The sequence below is a fragment of the Periplaneta americana genome, chromosome 16 (assembly GCF_040183065.1).
Source record: "Periplaneta americana isolate PAMFEO1 chromosome 16, P.americana_PAMFEO1_priV1, whole genome shotgun sequence".
Lineage (NCBI taxonomy): Eukaryota > Metazoa > Arthropoda > Insecta > Blattodea > Blattidae > Periplaneta > Periplaneta americana.
Window position 1 is genome coordinate 77,263,926 of NC_091132.1, and position 20,459 is coordinate 77,284,384.

General features: G+C 36.0%; 1 long non-coding RNA gene and 1 other non-coding gene across 2 annotated transcripts in view; both read left to right on the plus strand.

Annotated features, from left to right (window-relative positions):
* LOC138716499 (uncharacterized) overlaps positions 1 to 20,459 on the plus strand; it is a 190,459-nt gene that overhangs the window by 150,787 nt on the left and 19,213 nt on the right. The window lies entirely within an intron of this gene.
* TRNAC-GCA (transfer RNA cysteine (anticodon GCA)) lies at positions 9,324 to 9,395 on the plus strand. Its single transcript has one exon. It is a non-coding gene; the product is annotated as a tRNA-Cys (tRNA).

Sequence of the window (20,459 nt, forward strand, 5' to 3'; positions counted from 1 at the left end):
GGTATCGGAAGGAAGCTAAAGAAGACAAACTTGCGAATTCGAAATGAGGAAGTGAAACAAGTAGACAGGTTCATGTACTTTGGAGTGTACTAAAGTAGTAACATGAGCTGCTGCCAGAAAGTCAAAAGGAGGATAGTAATGGCAAAGAAAGCTTTTAATAGAAAAAAGAAGCATCTTTTGAGGACTTCTGGAAAAAGAACTAGGGAAGAGACTGCTGAAGTGCTTTGTATGGGGTGCGGTTTTTTACTTTGTTATTTAACGACGCTGTGTCAACTACTAGGTTATTTAGCGTCGATGGAATTGGTGATAACGAGATGGTATTCGGCGAGAGGTCGAAGACTCGCCATACATTACCTGACATTCGCCTTACGATTGAGGAAAACCTTGGAAAATAACCCAACTAGGTAATCAGCGGAAATCGAACCCACGGCCTAGCGCTACTTCGGATCAGCAAGCAAACGCGCTACTGCCTGAGCTACGCCGGTGGCCTGTAGTGAGGTATTTTATGGAACAGTAACATGGGCATAACGACGAAGTAAAGAGAAACAAATGGAAGCATTTGAAATATGGATATGGAGAAGAATATAGCGTGTGAATGGGACAAACAAAATAAGAAATGAAGCTCTACTGCAAAGAGTGGATGAAGAAAGAAAAATGCTGAAACTGATCAGGAAGACAAAGAGAAATTGACTGCAAAGATTCGGGGTAGAATAAATTGGATAATAGACATTAGGGTTTAATATATGAAGAGTCCACTGCAAGAATGATGGATGTCATTTGGAATACATTTTGCAGGAGAAGCAATTGAAAGTTTGAAATGATTAGCGCTCAAAGCTTAACTGTGATTTTCCGATCATTACTGGACAATGACTGCTATCAGTGTTAATGTCATATAACTCTCTATGTAAATTCTGTATGTCTTAAGTTATGCATTGACAGTCTTGGTTCATTTTCGACAAGAAAGTGATATCCATCATTCTTGCAGTGGACTCTTCATATATAGATCGTGTAAGAGGAAGGAGAGAAAAAAGGAAATATTGGACAATGCTGGGTTTGCAATGGAAGACCTGACCTTGGGCAGAAAAGTATGAATGAATGATAACAATGCCAGCGACGTGAGCCCAGTGTTGCCAGATTGCCTGTTTTGAGGTCAAGAGAAAAAGTGAATTTTTACATAAGCTTACACACATACATACATACATACATACACACATACATACATACATACATACATACATACATACATACATACATACATACATACACACATACATACATACATACATACATACATACACACACACATACATACATACATACATACATACATACACACACACATACATACATACATACATACATACATACATACATACATACATACATACATACATACATACATACATACATAAAGTGTTCTGCCCACGGGCAGGTCTTTCACTGTAAACCCAGCATTCTCCAATCTCTTCTATTTTCAGCTTTCTCTTTGTCTCCGCGTATGATCCGCATATCTTAATGTCGTCTATCATCTGATATCTTCTTCTGCCTCGAAATTTTGCAACGTTCACTATTCCTTCCAGTGCATCCTTCGGTAGGCAGTTTCTTCTGAGGCAGTAACCAAACCAATTCCCTTTCTGATCAGTCTCAGCATCATTCTTTCTTCAGCCATTCTTTTTAACACAACTTCATTTTTTATTCTGTATGTCCACTTCACACGCTCCATTCTTCTCCATATCCACATTTCAAATACTTCTGTTCGTTTCTCTTCATTTCGTCGTAATGTCCATGTTTCTGTCCCATACAATGCCACACTCCCTACAAAACACTTCACTAGTCTCTTCCTTAGTTTTTTTTTCGGAGATCTGCAGATAAAGGCACGAAATTCTGAATCATCGATCAGTCAAAGTTAGGGAAGAAGAAACGTCTAGGTCTGAAGTTAGGCTATTAGTTTTACAGCAATTTGCAAAGAAAAAATGCGAGATAACAAGCTTTATGATATCGTATTGTAATATAATTATTAATTTATTCCCATTCAAACAATAATAAAATGAAGTGAACACATTGTTATTGTGTGTTCAGTAGAGGTTTAAACTATTGTGATGCACCGATGTTCTTTTTATATCACGTAGGAACTATGTAGAATAGTACGCAATAATGCGTATCTGACGTGATGCATTAATAACTTTCTGACTATGATTGAGGTATTTACGATATGAATGAGCCTCCTACGAGATCAAACAATATTTTTGCATACTTCGGTTGTATATCTTATCAATGTCAGGAAAATGATGCCGTAAATATTTTGATATTCCAGTATCAAATAAAGTTCGTACGGAGAGTTCGTGGAAAATACAACATGGGAGACCCAAATTAGTAACAACTGAAGAATGCATGTGATCGATTACGCTCGCTACTAGTGACGGAGTCGTACCGAACCGTGTGAAATAAAGAGAAGCGACCACAGTAGCCAGAAAAATTCGTGATTACATAGTGGAAGCTATATAACTTTGCAGACCGAAGAGAGCAATGGAATGCATTAAAGTAAATAAAAATATATTTTGAACTTCTTAATTGAGTGTAAGGTTAGTTAGAAAATTAGGCTGAAAATCACACGCACACGCACACACACACACAGATCCGCGCGCGCGCGCGCTTAACAGCGGAGTTCTGTCTCGTCATTTCAGTGGGATTGTCAGACTCTCTAATGTAGGCTTGCAGAACTGGGCGACAGTTGTGGCGTTGCGTCATTGACTTGGTCTGGGAGGGGATTTGTATTCAGTGTCTGTGATATGTGATTGCGTACGGGGCACAGTGACGTCATCAACGCCAGTGGACTGTGGACGGGGAACCAACGCTTTCCCCATTCTTTACACCCCTCTCTCGCCAGTTCTGTATCCTTGGTCTAATGGCAAGAAATAACTATTTAATGTTCAATAAAACCGTCAATTTAATTTAGGAAATGTAAGGAATAAATCATTCCGTATCAATTTCATGACAGGAGTAAAAGTCAGAATCATACGGATAGAAGCCTACTTCACGAGTAAAAGAATTTTAAAAGGGATTGTGAAATACAATTTATTTCTTGCCGCTATACCTTCATTTTTCAGCTTACTTCTTTGTAATCATTTCTATTAAAAGTAAAGCATCTATTTTACATGCTATGAAGGCGGGTATGGTGTATAGACTTAAAGCTGCATACTTTCATGACCTCGACACCATACTTCGTTCCACAATGTCTGACAGGCCACGTATACATTGCCAGCAAAGAAAGGTAAAAGATACTTGCTAATCAACCAATGGCAGAGGTAACGTTTCAGCCTTATCTTGAACTAGAACGCTTCAGATCGCCCAGCTTCAGGATAAACCTGCACTGTGACCTCTGGCATTGGCTGAATAGCAAGTATGTTTCTCCCTTCCTTTGCCACCAATGTTTAAGTCGCCTGTCAGACATTGTGTAACGCAGTATAGAATTACATAGTGTAGTCGGAACCACGTTTCGACGGACTTTTGCCTCCGGGGAAGATCTTATACTCGATTCTACAAGATACTGATTTGACCTCGGGACCGTTGGGGAAGTTTTGGCAACGACAAAAATCCCGCCCCTACACTGGATTGAACCTGGAACCTTCTGGTCCGCAGCTATTTGCTTTACCAACTGAGCTACTCGGCCGTCCTGTCATTTGCAGTAAATGTCTGAAACAGCTCTGGATATAAAGGAGAAAGGGAGAGGAAAGGAGATACCCCACACCCAAGTCCTTTTCTCTTACTCCGCTTAAGAAACAAATACAGGGACATCATTTTATTTTTATTTCAATTTTTATTGTACCTGAGTTTTTGAATTTACTTCACTCCCAACCCCTCTACTAGTAAATTTCCAATCGTTCTCCACACAGAACCGAGGCCGCGTATGCAGTACTGAGTTAGTGAGTATAGTACGTTCCAGAAATATGTTCGCGTTTTCCAGTGACGAAAGAGCTTTCAATATTGAATCATATTTTCGCACAGGTACTGTCGTCCGTTTCCCTACGTCGCATCCCAGTTTCCCCCATCTGCTTCTGTTCGTCCCTCTGTAAAGTCTAGTAGCTGGGTTGTCTTAACTCTTTTGTGAAAACATTAATTTCTGGTAGGAATTGGAAGTCTACGTAATATTATACAGCTATTTAAAATAACTTAAATGAAAGGGCCTCGTTAAGTAATTAACTGTCACGTGATTTCCCCCCTTTTCTACGACAAAACCACTTGAACGGACAGTAGATAGCATTTCTGAGTAATTTTATCTTTTCGGATCGGGCAGAAGTGAAGATTGAATTTACAGTACGTAAGGTACTCTTTCATAGAGTAGGTATAGAATTATTTCAACATGAGTTACTCGTACGAAGGACGAAACTGGTAATTGGAATTAGGTACAATAGTCTATAGTGCGATAATATGTATAAAAGAACTGAAGCCTGCATCGAAATGAACGGCCACCATTTTCAAAAATGTGTTTAAATATCCATATTATGATTATTTTTCAATTTAACTTCGTTCTCTATATTGTACGCTAATGTGCTGTAACAGTACAATATACACTGCATAATTAATACGTCCGAATGGATAGCTCAATTCGTGAGTAAAAACACTAAGTGTTAATACAGTACTGTATTTTGATTAAATAAAAAGCTAATGAAAATTATCAAAATCAAAATTGCGATATTTCCTAGTTTACGTAAATGGATGAACTACTTTTCTTCCCTCATATACTTAGTAAAGTGATTTGTATTTTATGCCAGTATCATCGAACTCCAGTCGTGGAAGGGGGAGCAAGCGGTGTTTCCGGTTCTAGACCTTTAATCCAAAGATATAGCCAGGTTAATATTAAAAATGTTAGTAAAAATAAAATGATGTCCCTGTAGTAATGAATAGTACATCAGTGGTTGGTTTGAGGCGACCAGCAGAATGCGAATTAAGATTTCTGATGAGGGGCGGATAGAATCCTACCCTAGGCCTATGTAGAGAATACCATATATAAAATAATTATTATTATTATTATTATTATTATTATTTTATTATTCTTATTATTATTATTAAAAAATCAAATATTTTGGAGCAACAGTAACAAATATAAATGACACTCGGGAGGAAATTAAACGCAGAATAAAAATGGGAAATGCCTGTTATTATTCGGTTGAGAAGCTTTTGTCATCTAGTCTGCTGTCAAAAAATCTGACACATAGAATATATAAAACACTTATATACCGGTTGTTCTGTATGGTTGTGAAACTTGGATTCTCACTTTGAGAGAGGAACAGAGATTTAGGGTGTTTGAGAATAATGTGCTTAGGAAAATATTTGGGGTTAAGAGGGATGAAGTTACAGGAGAATGGAGAAAGTTACACAACGCAGAACTACACGCATTGTATTCTTCACCTGACATAATGAGGAACATTAAATACAAACGTTTGAGATGGGCAGGGCATGTAGCACGTATGGGCGAATCCAGAAATGCATATAGAGTGTTAGTTGGGAGACCGAATGGGAAAAAGACCTTTGGGGAGACCGAGACGTAGATGGAAGGATAATATTAAAATGGATTTGAGGGAAGTGGGATATGATGATAGAAAGTGGATTAATCTTGCACAGAATAGGGACCGATGGCGGGCTTATGTGAGGGCGGCAATGAACCTGTGGCTTCCTTAAAAGCCTTTTGTAAATAATAAATAATAATAATAATAATAATAATAATATTATTATTATTATTATTATTATTATTATTATTATTATTGCTGTTGTTGACATTACTGTGATGAACTGTAAACTCTGTAAGTTAGAATAATAAAGTAGTGAATAAACTCACCTCTGTATCACGATGCAGTGTATATTGTACTGTTACAGCACATTAGCGTACAATATAGAGAATGAAGTTAAATTGGAAAATAATCATAATATGGATATTTAAACACATTGTTGAAAATGGTGGCCGTTCATTTCGATACAGGCTTCAGTTCTTTTGTGCATATTATCACAGTATAGACTATTGCACCTAATTCCAATTACCAGTTTCGTCCTTCGTACGAGTAACTCATGTTGAAATAACTCTATACCTACTCTATAAAAGAGTACCTTACATATTGCAAATTTAATCTTCATTTCTGCCCGATCCGAAAAGATAAAATTATTCAGAAATGCTATCTACTGTCCGTTCAAGTGGTTTTGTCGCAGGGTCGTAGAAAGGGGGGGGAGGATCACGTGACAGTTAATTACTTAACGAGGCCCTTTTAGTTAAGTTATTTTAAACAGTTGTACAGGAACATCATTTTATTTTTACTTCAATTTTTATTGTACCTGAGTTTTTGAATGTACTTCACTCCCACCCCTTCTACTAATGAAATTCAACTGTCCTCCTCACAGATCCAAGACCGTATATACAGTCATAATAGCTTTACGTTCAGAGTAACAGTACGTTCCAAAAATATGTTCGCGTTTTCCAGTGACGAAAGAGCTTTCAATATTGAATAATTTTCGCACAGGTACTGTCGTCCATTTGCCTACGTCGCATCCCGGTTTCCCCCACCTGCTTCTATTCACCTTTCTGTAAAGGCTAGTGGTTGGGCGTCTTAGCTCTTTTCTGAGAACATTAATTTCTGTTAGGAATTGGACGTCTACGTAATATTATACCCATATAATTGTTTAAAATAACTTAAAAGGGCCTCGTTAAGTAATTAACTGCCACGTGATTTCCTCCCTTTCTACGACCCTGCGACATAACCACTTGGACGGACAATAGATAGCATGTCTGAGTAATTTTATTTTTTCGGATCGGGCAGAAATAAAGATTGAATTTACAGTACGTAAGGTACTCTTTTATGGAGTAGGTACATAATTATGTTAACATGTGTTACTGATACGAAGTACGAATCTGGTAATTAGAATTACGTATAATAGTCTATAGTGCGATAATATGGACATTAGAACTGAAGCCTGTATCGAAATGAACGGCCACCATTTTCAAAAATGTGTTTAAATATCCATGTTATGATTATTTTTCAATTTAACTTCATTCTCTATAGTGTACGCTAATGTGCTGTAGACAGTATAATATACACTGCGTAATGAATACGTCCGCATGGACAGCTCAGATCGTGAATAAAAACACTTATTGTTAATACCGTACTGTATTTTGATTAAAGAAAAACCTAATGAAAATTGTCAAAGTCAAAAGCATGATATTTCCAGTTTACGTAAATGGATGAACTACGTTTCTTCCCTCCTATACCTAATAGAGTGATTTGTTTGTATTTTACGCCAGCATCATCGAACTCCAGTCGTGGAAGGGGTAGCAAACGGTGTTTTACGGTTCTCAATCTTGATCCAAAGGTATAGCCAGATTAATATTAAAAATGTTAGTAAAAATAAAATGATGTCCCTGTATAATATTACGTAGATGTCGAATTCCTAACAGAAATTAATGTTCTCAGAAAAGAGCTAAGACAGCCCAGCTACTAGACTTTACAGAGGGGCGAACAGAAGCAGATGGGGGAACCGGGATGCGACGTAGGCAAACGGACGACAGTACCTGTGAGAAAATATGATTCAATATTGAAAGCTCTTTCGTCACTGGAAAACGCGAACTTATTTCTGGAACGTACTATACTCACTAACTCAGTACTGCATACGCGGCCTCGGTTGTGTGGAGAACGGTTGTAAGTTTACTATAATCTTTTCGCTGTAAGAAAAATCCTAATGTAAACAACAGCACGTGACTGAAGTGAGGCGTCATTGGCCACTGTTTGGCGCTATAGGTTCTCAGTACGTGTTCCCGCCTACTGTTGTACATTCTGTTTCATGTTAAACATTTCCCGTTACTCGTCAAGTAGGCCTAATCTCACTACTATGCACTCATTTGCTTAGGAAACATTTACTGTATAATTACAGTAATTAAATTATTTGTTAAGTCTTATGTCTTCACAATGGACAGTTGAGGATACAGAAGACATACTTCAGTACCACGTTGTTACGTGAACTACGGTACGAGCTCAAGTGACGCCAGCTTCTTACAAGAACAGAAGACTACCTCAGTATTACTGTTGGTATTCATCCGCGTTCATAGTACATAACAACATACAAAAGTAGCTTTTCTTTTACATAGCGTTTTACATATGAGCGAAGTTAAATATTTCATCGTATTTAACAACTAGAATTCGATTTTTTATTTTCAAATAATACAAGATTGTGGTTTCCAAATACGAACTATATTTTCCTGCGTAATGTGAGTGTTTCGACTGGGAGCCAATTACGGGTATGACAGCAACGTGCTTATGTTTACATTAGGATTTTTCTTACAGCTAAAACAGTATAGTAGAGGGAGTGGGAGTGAAGTACATTAAAAAACTCAGGTACAATAAAAATTGAAGTAAAAATAAAATGATGTCCCTGTATCTGTAACTACGTGTTATCGTAAATGTAAGCTTAACAGTTCGTACAATAGGCTAAATAGTCTGTAACTCCAGACGTGAATAATTTATTACTGATGATAAGAGGTTTCAATATTGTCTCTTTTTTTTATCTTGCTTCCTAGGTTCCTGGTCATTCATTGAATTTTCATACGCGTACAGACTTTTGTTGTGTGGTGCAGTTGCGGTCAGGCTCTCTGATCTGCTGCATTCATTTGCACCTCGCTAATTAATTTCGACTCTGTTCGTTGCAGACTCGACGTCTGGAAGCTTCTCCCTTCCAACCATCATACTTCGACCTCTGAATTTAAAGAGCGTGGGACTTCACTGTACCGTTATGCCTTCAATGTATTTTAATAAATCCCACCAGAGCAGAGGGACGAGATGCTTATACATTTAGACAATAGTCGTAATTCACAAAAGACTATATTGCAGTGGTTCCAACCTTTTTAGGTCCTGAACTTACCACGAAGAATATTAGACTTCAAGGAACCCACGAGTTAGTATAGTCTGCCTATACTTTGAAAAATTAACTATGTTATTCAAAAACTAAAAAGAAATTGTACAAGAAATGTAAATCACATCCACATCAATAAAATTGTTGAATTTATTGTCAGAAGAGTGATTACGGATTACAGACAAATTAAGAAAAAGACGGACAGGAAGATCTCTGAAACCTTTACAGATAACGTTTATATTTTGTTTAACGAGAAGGACCACCTCCTCTAGCATTCATGGACTTATAATGGGAAAGATATGCCTACATTGTATATTCCTCTAGAAATAATGCTTTCGTTAGCAATGTGACAAGCTAGAGTGATGGTTCTTATCGGCAAGACTTATCGTGCGTTGACAAGCTCAAGAGTACAGAAAATGCTCTCCTATATTATCGGGGGTATAGCTCAGTGGTAGAGCATTCGACTGCAGATCGAGAGGTCCCCGGTTCAAACCCGGGTGTCCCCTTAATAACTTTTAGGTTGTGCCTTTCATTGTTACTTGTTTATACCTATTCATCTATAAATATTAGAAATGCAATTTTTTTTATATTTTAAAATAAAATGCCATCAAGTTTGAAGTGAATAGTTTTCACTTTCTTTGTTAGTGTAATTTTATTCTCTTGTGGCATCCTTATATGAATTTTTTTCCCGCGTCTCCTTTCTAAAAACCGCTAATAGTTCGATGATTTTGTCTACGTAAAATAAATTTTCTTAGAAATTTGAACCGATACTAGAGTAGGAAGTCACAAATGATGAAACTCCATGATCATGTAACCAGCGTGTGGCAAAAGTCAGAAAAACAGAACAAATACAAGACTTGATATACACATCCAGTCCCGTGGAACAGTTACAAAAATATAGTGTTGGTTACTTTGGAGATTACGAACGAAGGTATGTGACAATCTTCATTGCAGGTGCTGATTTTTATAAATATTAATTACTGAAATGAGAATCTCGGTATCCAGGTTATTATTCATGCCGGAAAAATTTTTACATTAGACCGGCAAAGACCCAGACAGTTCATTTTCCTCTTCCTGATTAGTTTCAGCATCATTCTTTCTTCACCCACTCTTCCCAACACAGCTTCGTTACTTATTTTGTCTGTTAATTTCACACTCTCCATTCTTTTCTCTATCCACTTTTTAAATGCTGCTACTCGTTTTCTCTTCACTTCGTCGTAATGCCCATGTTTCTACCCCAATGCAGTGCCACACTGTCCACAAAGCATTTCACTTGTCTCTTCCTTAGTTCTTTTTCCAGACGCCCGCACAAGATGCTCCTTTGTACTGGAAGTAATTATTTTAATTGAGTAACTGAATAATTCTATAACCTGATACGAAATATAATAAAGTAATGAAATGAAATAATACACTGCTTACGGAAATGTGTAATGCACAATTCACTCCTTCAACCCCTGTCGGACAACGGAGTACCTAGTCCTGATTCCGAAGACGAATCTTTGGTACTTACATCGGTGCTGAAATCAATCTCTAAAAATGAGCCGTTCAGAGCCAAAGTGGTGTAAGTTCATAATTTGGTAATGAGGTTTAAAGTAAAAATTCTGTAAAATACAGTGCAAAATAGCAATTAATATATCATCCTTGCTATCCACTGACTACTAATAGTTTAAATAAATTGAATATTAATTGCTACTTTGCGCTGTATTTTACAGAATGTTTACTTTAACTCTCATTACGCATTTCTGAATTACACCACTTCTGCTCTGAACGGCTCATATAACAAATTCTCTCCATAGCACCTTCCATAACACCGTTCTCATTCCAAAATTCTTCTGCTACTTTCTTACATGAGCACTGTATCTTCTGCAGTCTTCAGTTGTTATAGACAAGATTGCCCCTCTTGTGATATCTTCGAGAGAGGTGAACGAAAATTCTCCTGTAGTATTTATTTCCCTAACCAAGCTATTCATTATAAACCACGAAAGTTCAAGAGGTCTCAAGAGAATGGAAGCAATAAAACTGTGCAGATTGTAAATAGCTTATTCCTTAGATAGAGTAGGCCTACAATAAAAAATTCTAATACTACATTAGTCCCAAATGAGCACTTTCTTTAGAAAATAAAATCCCCTAAATGTTAACACTGTTTTAATCGATAAAAACTAACCTTAGGCTACTGTTCTGATTTTTACTCATACCATTAGATAAACTGATAAGGAATGCTTTATCACTTTGCAGTTGTTATATGAAATCAAAGTTTTCTTGCAAACTAAATAAGATTATTTCTTGCCAATATTAAGTCTGGCAACCCTATTGCAGTGACCTAGGGACGGAACTCTACTATTCATACCTAGTGCGTATGTGTATTCGTGGGTCTAGGAATTCTCGTCGCCGAAGATTTCGTCATTATACCTTCTTGTCACCGATTACATTTTAGTCACGGCGTTCTGGCCACCGATTACGTTTTAATTACCGGCGTTCTCGTCACCTATTACATTTAATAATTTATTCATGTTTTATTGGAAAAATTTAATGAGATTTAAATGTCATTGTAAGGTTGTTTCCGTGGTTACGCCTATAAGTATAATGAGATTTAAATGTCATTGTAAGATTGTTTCCGTGGTTACGCATATAAGTATGAGATTTAAATCATTGTAAGGTTGTTTCCGTGGTTACGCATATAAGTATAATGAGATTTAAATGTCACTGTAAGGTTGTTTCCGTGGTTACGCATATAAGTATAATGAGATTTAAATGTCATTGTAAGGTTGTTTCCGTGGTTGCGCATATAAGTATAATGAGATTTAAATATCATTGTAAGGTTGCTCCCGTGGTTACGCATATAAGTATAATGAGATTTAAATGTCATTATAAGGTTGCTTCCGTGGTTACGCATATGAGTATAAGCTTAATGAGATTTAAATATCATTGTAAGGTTCCTTCCGTGGTTACGCATATAAGTATAAGCTTAATGAGATTTAAATGTCATTGTAAGGTTGCTTCCGTGGTTACGCATATAAGTATAAGCTTAATGAGATTTAAATGTCATTGTAAGGTTGTTTCCGTGGTTGCGCATATAGGTATAATGAGATTTAAATGTCATTGTAAGGTTGCTTCCGTGGTTACGCATATAAGTATAAGCTTAATGAGATTTAAATGTCATTGTAAGGTTGTTTCCGTGGTTACGCATATAAGTATAAGCTTAATGAGATTTAAATGTCATTGTAAGGTTGCTTCCGTGGTTACGCATATAAGTATAAGCTTAATGAGATTTAAATGTCATTGTAAGGTTGCTTCCGTGGTTACGCATATAAGTATAAGCTTAATGAGATTTAAATGTCATTGTAAGGTTGTTTCCGTGGTTACGCATATAAGTATAAGCTTAATGAGATTTAAATGTCATTGTAAGGTTGCTTCCGTGGTTACGCATATAAGTATAAGCTTAATGAGATTTAAATGTCATTGTAAGGTTGTTTCCGTGGTTACGCATATAAGTATAAGCTTAATGAGATTTAAATGTCATTGTAAGGTTGCTTCCGTGGTTACGCATATAAGTATAAGCTTAATGAGATTTAAATGTCATTGTAAGGTTGTTTCCGTGGTTGCGCATATAGGTATAATGAGATTTAAATGTCATTGTAAGGTTGCTTCCGTGGTTACGCATATAAGTATAAGCTTAATGAGATTTAAATGTCATTGTAAGGTTGTTTCCGTGGTTGCGCATATAGGTATAATGAGATTTAAATGTCATTGTAAGGTTGCTTCCGTGGTTACGCATATAAAAATAAGCTTAATGAGATTTAAATGTCATTGTAAGGTTGTTTCCACGATTACGCATATAGGTATTTGGCAAAAAATTTTAGGTGTAAGGCGACGTTCTTACTTATTTTAGTTATTATCAAATTTATTGTATTGATGGAGTATCACGAAGGGGAATTTCGATTCACTCGAAATATTAGGGGCTTTAGGGTTATTGCGAAGGTCATTCACCACCTTGTAAAAAGAGAAAGTGGAGGTTTTAGACAGAAGGATTAGTAAGATCGCAGAACGATACCCTGATTATAAAGAAGATGATGATATTCTTACATACCTCAGAGCCATCGGACACAATTTGGTTGGAAATTTTTAAACATAAATTATGTAACATTTTATGCTGTGTTGCAATTTTGAAACCTTAATTACATAACATTTGATACAGTGTACCTATGGATATTTCACTTGTCAAAATAACTTATTATTTTTAAGAAAACGTATACTAGTGACAAAAATATCGGGTGACTAAAACGTCGAAGTGACCAAAACACCGAGTGACAAAATTGCAGTGACTAGGTGGTACAATGACGAGAGTTCCGGTGACGAAAATTCCGCTTCCCTGTATTCGTAGGTGAATGGGTTGTTAAACTACGCAGACTTTCAGCTTAATTTTGTAATAACCGTGCACTCAATTACAAAACGCATAATAGGCTTTCATTTATTTTGTGACAAATTAGACAACAAACTGTCTTGAACTCTCTTTTCGAAGTTTATGGCATCCTGTGTAATCCCCGGTACTTTGTACTATCTTCTTCTTCTTCTTCCTCTTCTTCCTCTTCAGTAGGTGCTACAACTTCGTCGACCTTTTGAACTTCTCAATTAATTTACGCCATTCTTTTCTGTTATGAACAAGATTTGGCCAATTCTTTACATTCAGTGTTTTCAAATCGTTGGTTATGTTTTCCTTCCATCTACTTTTTGGTCTTCCTCTTGTCCTTTTACTGATGGGGTTCCATTTATATATTTTCTTAAATGTTTTACCTTCGTCCATACGATTGATATGGCCAAACCATGCCATCATTTGCGCTTTGATTTAGTTTACTATGTGTTGGTTTTGTATTAAAATATTTAACTCTTTATTATTTCTAATTCTCCACTCATCGTTTGCATCTTTTCTTGGGCCAAATATCCTTCGTAATATTTTCCTTTCAAAAACCAGGAGCTTTTGCTTAGACAATTCAGTTAGGGTCCAAGTTTCACTTGCGTATGTTACAATTGGTCTTATTACTGTTAAAAATATAGTCTTAATTTTGCTTGTTTAGATGTGTATTTGCTTTTGAATAAGTTGAGATTTGCAAAGTATGCTTTATTTGCCATAACAATTCTACTGTTTATTTCTTCCTCGATATTGTTTTCGTCGTTTACTATTGATCCCAAGTACTTGAAGGATTTTACTCCTTCAAAAATAGTATTATCCATCTGTAAGTTTTCTGGTTCAATATTTTTGGCTGAACATTTTAAAAATGTTGTTTTCTTTGCATTTATGATTAATCCATATTGTGCCGATTCTTCCATTAAAGTTTCCAGCTTTTCAATTAATGCCTTCTTTGATCTTGCTATTAGTAATATATCGTCTGCCTATGCTGTACATTGTACCAATCTTGTGCTTATATTACCTCTAATCTCTAGTTGTTTGATTATCATGTCCACCACTAGTATGAAAAGGGTTGCAGAAAGCGGCTCTCCTTTTTTAACTCATCTGTTAATTTTAAAACTGTCACTTAGTTTGTTATTTATTTTAACTACCGCTGTTGTATTTGCTAGCGTTATGTTAATCAGTATGATTATTTTCGGGGGAATTTTATGTATTTTGTACTATCTTCAAAATTAATAATACATCTTCAATGATCCATCTTCTGAATCTGAATAAGCAAGCGCTTTGATGTACTTGGTTAATTAATTTGCAATTTTCCGTCTCGCTCTGCCAACTTTTATTAAACGTAAGATTCTAATTTGCCCAGATCTCGTTTAAATACATAAAATTTTGTATCGATATTGACGTATTTGTCACAAATATCTGCAATATAAATGTAAAATATGCGGCTTCTCAATTAACACTTTACTATAACTGCATTTTTTTTATTTGTAACTCATTTTCTTTAATATCCGTGTTGAGATTATATGGATCTTTGAAATTTCTAACTTCTACATTTTTACACCAATTAATTTGAAACGTTTATCACATATTTACAATGTGGAATGCAATACACAAATTTTCACTTTGATATTCCAATTAATTTACTGATAATTAATTTTTGTTTTTTGTTTTGTTTTTTTTAATACTGAATTATAATTTCTCAGTTTTCAAAGTTTACATAATTTTTCTTTAAATTTATATTGAGTTTATCTAATAGATGTATGTAAAATATGACGCATGCGTTTCATATTTTTTCAATTACTTTGTGAGAAAAAAAAATAGTTACCCTTTTAGTAGTTAATTTTTCAATTTTTTAAAACTTATCACATTCTCAACACATGATGATTTAAATACTTTCAATAGTATATTTTTAAAATAATATTTTAAAAAATCTTAATATACAGTACGTATATTATATTATGAACAGCTGACTGAAGTTAACAGTCTGGTCAACGTAAAACTTCACCATCAACTTCAAAGTGAATGAATAAAAATCATTCAGATATTTGTAATATTTCGTGTTCAATTTAAATAATTTTTATTTCTTTTTGTTAAGTGAGGTTTGAATTGCTTAAATAAAGTTTAGTACATTTCAAATGCAGTGATTTATTTCGTATAATGTATATATTTATTAACACTGTCTTTGGCATATGAATTTTATATGCATTGTAGGATTGTAGCATACATAGAAGGCAATTTCCATTACAACTCTAGAGCAGTTATTTGTAATATTTCAACATACTTATATATAATCTTTTCGTTGTAAGAATAGTCCTACAGTAAACAATGACACTTGACTGAAGAGAGGCTTGATTGGTCGTAGTTTGGCGCCAGAGATTCTCATTAAGTGATCCCGGCTTCTGTTGTACATTCTGTTTCATGTTAAACATTTCCCGTTACTCGTAAAAGTAGACCTAACTTCACTATCATACACTGGTTTTCTTAGGAAACTGTTACTTTATAATTAATTAATTGGATTCAACTCACTTAACTTGTTAAATACGAGTACTTACATTCAACTCTATTTTTTCTCTCCGCTTTTGAGAGGATTTCCATTCTTATGTTTAGTAGCCACACAAACAGAGGATGCAGAAGCCATACTATCACAAGCTTTCGAGAACACGCTCAAATGGCGCCAGCGTATTACAAGAACAGACTACCTAGGTATTACTCTTAGTATTCATCCGCTTTCAAAATAAATAAATTATATGTCCACACCTGTGGAGTAACGGTCAGCGCGTCTGGCTGCGAAACCATGTGGCCCTGGTTCGAATCCCGGTCGGGGCAAGTTACCTGGTTGAGGTTTTTTTTCTGAGGTTTTCCCTCAAATGCTGGGTAACTTTCGGTGCTGGACCCCGGACTCATTTCACCGGCATTACCACCTTCATTTCATTCAGACGCTAAATAACCTAGATGTTGATACAGCGTCGTAAAATAACCCAATAAAATAAATAAATTATGAAAGTAGCTTTTCTTTTACATACGGGTGAAGTTATATCTTTCGTTGTATTTAATAACTAGAATTCAATTTTCATTTCCAAATAATACAAGGTTATGGTTTCCAAATGCGGAACTATATTTTCCTGCGTCGTGTGAATGTTTCGACTGGGAACCAATCACGGGTATAACAGCCGCGTGCTTGTATTTACATTAGGATTTTTCTTACAGCGAAAAGAGTAAAGGTTGAGAACCTGAATTCAGTAAAATCAACTTTCAATCGTGAGACCGTTTGCTATAACGACGAGAAAACGCACTATCGTGCAAAAACATTTACTTCCTAAATATACAATGACCAGCAGCTAATGAATCCTGTATACTTTTAATAAGGAGTATTATTACTACGTCACATAATGTAGGATTCATATCATTAAAGTACTTCCTTCTGCTGTTTCATCTCGCGCTCTTCTTCTCCTGAGTAAAAAACAATATTTTCGAGCCGGGAATCGAATTCAGGTCTATTGAATTTGCAGCTAATGGTAAATATAACCATGTCTGTCTTTTGTTGAATATTTTTTCTCATATTAATTTTCGCTCTCTTCTATTTTACTAAGTTTCATAAGTTCGTTATTACTTACGAAAAGGCACAAAAGGAGCCAAAGAGGGCGGAATACCATAGGGATACTTATGCCTCCAGGCACTTCTTTCCCGGACAGATGGCGTAGTTACAATAACGCGATATTGAAAGGTCATCTGGAATCCCAGATGAGGCATTATTCAGGAGAAGCTCAACAGATTGCGCGCTTCGCCGACTTGGCAAGATTGATCACTCCAAGAGAGCGATCCAGCCCAATACAGTCGCGTTCGATGAAGAATGAAACCAAGAAAAAAAAGTGCGGGTGAGCGCAGAGTATATAATAGTTGACCCCCTGGTCCTATGTATTATTCTTGCTATCGTTCACGAAAGATTATTATGCTTTCCAGCGCGCTGTTACGAAAATATTATTTTATTCGTAATCCAGGTGGGTAGCATTGCTTATAAATAGAGACCGGATTTTAAAGGGAATCCCTTTCTTTATTTCAACACGAAACATGAAATAATTAATTACGATGTTCAAAACTATCTTCCACCGACCAAATTATGTGGTTTTGACTTCCATTTTTTTTCTTTTTCTTTTTTAGTCTATACTCCCTTTTTTTAATATCTCTTATTTTGGGCCTTTTTTGACAATATCGCAAAAGTTTGTATAATTTTCCTATATTTTGTCCGAAAGGTCTATAACTTCCTGAGCAAGCGAAAATAAATGTCGCTCTTTTTCTGATTCCAGACATTGAAAAACTAATAAAGTTTGCTGATTAAGAGTTCAGGATAAAAAGAAAATTTTCACCTCTAGTTTCAGTTGATGTTGAGCGGTCATTTTCTGTTTATAAAGGCATTCTGCATTCAAAGAGGTAGAATCATATTGAAACATATTAAAATGTTGAATGTGATCAAATACAACACTTTCCTTATGTTGTGAAGCGATAAATATAAGGTCGTGTATGCTATGTGTATCCATGAATGTGCTGAAGTGTGTTTTCAATGAAAATAGCACCCTTTTGAGGGAGTAATATAGTCCTTTATGAAGTCCTTTTTTGACTATATCAAATACAACACTTTTCTTATGTTGTGAAGAGATAAATGTAAGATACTGTGTGCCATGTAAATCCATGAATGTGATGAAATGTGTTTTGGGGAGTAATATAGCCTAGTCCTTTTTCAAGTCCCTTTTCTTGGCTATAACTTTCCCTTTTTTATCCTCTTTTGATGAAAAATTGTCCCTTTAAAATCCGGTTTCTACTTTAAGTTATAACCATAGGAAGGAAGTTATTACCAAAACTGTAGATTTCAGTTGAGTAAAGCCAGGAGTAGCCTAAGAAGTCACCCACGCCTCGCCCTGCTCCTTCTCCCTACAGATGATACGCATTTCACATAACGCATAGTACCATTCTGTGGAGCTGTGTACAGTCATGAATAGTTTGAAGAATATTGTTAATTTGTATTAATAGTTTAGATTTTGAACAAATTGAGCTATTCTGTTATTATTGTATTATTTACGTAATGTTAATATTATGCATGACTGCAAAGAAGAAGTAAACTCATCTGTTATTAAATAATTATGCAAACAGGAGTGTGTAACACGTTTATTTTTCCCGGATTATTCTTCGTGAAGTGTTGTTTGAAAGACAAGTTTATTTACCAGTCGTTTGTTTTGCTGGTCTGTTGACGTCTCGTGCTGCTGTGCTATAGGCCTGCCAAGTTCTGATTACCGACGGCAGGAGTCCGAACTATGAGCTCGTTACATGTTTTCTGTTGCAGCAACAGCAGCGACCTCATCTCCGATCAGTAATACGAAGTTGGTGAGTCTATACCACAGTCTAGTATATACAGTCGCGAAGCTCAATACGTACTAAATATGCAAACATTAGATAGTTGCTCACCACTAGGATCGCTAATATCGCCTCATTACAGGCAATGCAAAATAGTACCGTCACAGTCTATTGTTTCTAGCACCCTCAAAAATCAAGCTTCGTGACTGTATATAGTAGACTGTGTCTATATTATGCATTCGGTTGCGTTACAGTCAAAGTTCATTCAACATCAGAATTACGATACGAAGTTCCTAGCCGTCATTACAACAGAAATGAAAAATTTTCTTGATAACAATTATGAGTTTAGTATTAAGTACCACATGCGAGACACACTATTAGATTCACAAACTTGTTGTTTACCTGATGATAGTAAGAAATAATGTATCATATTTGAGATTTGCTCCAGTAACGTCTTGTGACGTAGAACGAATATTTTCGAGAGCATTTTTTTTTCTTGGCATGAAAGGAGTATTTCTTTTGATAAAATTAAAATGTGCATTATTATTTGTTGTAATGAGGCTAGAATCATATTGTATTCTTTGTGTGTTATTTTTATGTGTATGGGTAAATTATTTTAGATTGGGAGTTACCAAGTTTATAATTACAAATTATTGTTTCTCTTTTATATTATTCGTTTATTGTTTACTTTTTCTAAGGCCGTGGAAGATTGGATCACAAGTTTGGTTAACACCCGGCTGTATATGTTTGTCGTTCTGGTTCCTAGTTCTACTTATAACATGTTCTGTTGTACGTAATGCAACCCTCAACGAAAGAACAAGCATAAAATGACAGTGAATGTAACATCATCGATAGTTTTTTGCCTCGAACTGTGCAGAAACATACAAGATTTGATTGGGTAAGAAATTTGTGAAGAAAGGTGATGTAGATACAGAAAACAGCAGAGATAACATTCTGTCCACCTATCACTTCTGACTAGCCCTTTCCAATCAATTCATGTTCCTTTAACATCAGTGTTTCAAACTATAGACGCTTTGAACGTTGAGATACTGGTATTGACCCGCGTATCCACCAAACGAGGCTGCCACGCGCGGTCACCTCTCGCGACAGCCTCGCTTCTTGTTTGCCTCGCGGTTTTCTTGCAAGAACGCGAAGCATCATGAGTCACCAGTTAGTGCGCGGCAATTGAGGCAGTTAACATCGGGCTCCGTGATGACATCTTTACTAACGAACGGTCAACCCGAAGTTTAATCGAGAATAGCAAAGCAAGAATTACTATATTGTCTGTTCATATCTTTCATTTTAATCTAATAATCGTCATCTTCGTCGTGGTCCACACCTGTGGAGTAACGGTTAGCGCGTCTGGCCGCGAAACCAGATGGCCCGGGTTTGATTCCCGGTCGGGTTAAGTCATCTGATTGAGGTTTTTTTCCGGGGTTTTCCCTCAACCCAATATGAGCAAATGCTGGGTAACTTTCGGTGCTGGACCCCGGGCTCATTTCACCGGCATTATCACCATTTCATTCAGACGCTAAATAACCTAAGATGTTGACAAAGCGTCGTAAAATAACCTACTAAAAATAAATAAATCTTCGTCGTCATATCAAAGTACAGTCAAGGAATAGACCACAGCTGGCCTGATACAGTCTCAAAATTCCTCCGTCAATTTATGCACTGGTCGACCTAACCTCTTTTTCCGTTTGGACTATATTTCAGTATGGTCCGCCGAGTTAGATCTGTAGTAGCGTGTCTGCCTCCAGACTAGTCGGCCCGTGTTCGATTCCCAGTGGGTCAGAAATTTTTCTTGTAAAATTTT